The sequence below is a fragment of the Actinia tenebrosa genome, unplaced genomic scaffold (genome assembly GCF_029948245.1).
Source record: "Actinia tenebrosa isolate PJP-AT-01 unplaced genomic scaffold, QUT_ActTen_1.0 PGA_scaffold5__44_contigs__length_20552954, whole genome shotgun sequence".
Classification (NCBI taxonomy): Eukaryota; Metazoa; Cnidaria; class Anthozoa; order Actiniaria; family Actiniidae; genus Actinia; species Actinia tenebrosa.
Window position 1 is genome coordinate 5,863,564 of NW_028292582.1, and position 1,612 is coordinate 5,865,175.

At 40.5% G+C, this 1,612-nt stretch overlaps 1 non-coding gene across 1 annotated transcript; it reads right to left on the reverse strand.

Moving 5' to 3' along the window:
* Nucleotides 1–1,179: 1,179 nt before the first annotated feature.
* Nucleotides 1,180–1,262, reverse strand: Trnal-uaa (transfer RNA leucine (anticodon UAA)). The gene has a single exon. It is a non-coding gene; the product is annotated as a tRNA-Leu (tRNA).
* Nucleotides 1,263–1,612: the final 350 nt, after the last annotated feature.

Below are 1,612 nucleotides of genomic sequence, written 5' to 3' on the forward strand. Positions count from 1 at the left end.
ATTCGCATAATCATGTTCGATGTCAATGTCAGGAGGTCTACGTCATACCTATAAGGAAAAGCGCGCGCTTTTAAATGTTTTTGATTAGTTTGCGTGAATTAAACATCCAAGTCACGTGATCTTGTTTTGGGATGAGAGAGACTGGTTACGAGAGTCTTCCATGCAAAACTACAAAATAAAAAATTGGGCCTAAGAATCATTTACATGTATGTAATAGAAATTATCAAATTGTTGGCCCAGTGACAATTAAGGTACATTCGATTTCCCAAAGCAGTAAAATGGTTAAAATAACATACCAGGAGTGGGGCTCGAACCCACGCGCTAATTCGCACATTAACCACTCGGCCATCCTGGTCACGTGATCTTGTTGTTTGTTTTGGGATTACGAGACTGGTAGCGAGAGTCTTCTCATATGAAACTACAGCATTAACAGGGGGCCTTAGAATCTTTTACATGCATGCTTACTACCAATCACGTGACTTTCTGGAGTTGACTGGGAGGCAAACAAGCGTTTAGCTAAAGGACAACTAGCGGATGTAGGATCAATATAAGATATCAAAATAAGTCCTCGAGCTATTACATTTAGCTATTTCTACGACATGAAACCAGAAAACAAGAGATCATAACAACCTCCAAGATTCTTCAAGCCACAAAAGACGCAGCTATTACCGTAGGTGACGTTTATCGATAGCAACCTATGATTGAACCTCAGCCTGCAGAGCAGGCGTTCTTTTGATGGGTTTGAGGAAGAATCGGGGTTTTGGGGTTCCTGTTTCGACCAAGGGGCCGCGAGAAAAATCGGACCTAGCAAAAAAAGGGAACATTCGGTTTCAATTCTCGCTCGTTCCAAAGTACCCCCAAAACCCCGGTTATTTCCCAAACCAACAAGAACGCTTTCTTTGCAGGCTAATAGGACGTTTGCACGATGGCGTCATTGACCTCTACTACCAGACTCCCTTGTACGCTTTCTTTTGTTCAGTTAATTGGCACCAATTGTCTTACTATTCTCATGAGGGAATACAAATTTAAATAAGAAAGAAAATTCGCAAAGCATCTTGGTAGTGGGAGTCAAATGACGCCATCATGCAAACGTCCTATTGAACCTATGATTTTTTTTTCGTGCGAAATGTGAGGTATTTCGCTTTGTACTTTTCCAAAGCAGAAGATGGTAAAAAAGGATACCAGGAGTGGGGTTCGAACCCACGCGTACACTCGTACACTGGAACTTAAGTCCAACGCCTTAACCACTCGGCCATCCTAGTAATGATAATCGTAGTTATCAGAATTATAATACTAAATTTAGAAGGTTTGAAAAAGCCCAATCAAGTAGCTTAAGATAATTTTCTTGTTTTGTTCCGCGCTTTTTTTTCTTCTACGCATAGGACTAGAAGCAACGAGAATGGTCCCCAGCCCATTTTATGTTTGAAATTTTTAGCAACATCGGAGTATGATATAATGTTAAGGGACAACCGCTCTCGGTAGAACCTTCGAGATGTTTATTGGCTCCAGCTCTACTCCACTCTGCTGAACTAATTACATGAGCTATATTCATAATGATTTTATGACAGGTGTCAATCTCTAATCAATCTGACACTTAAGTAATTACCTAAAT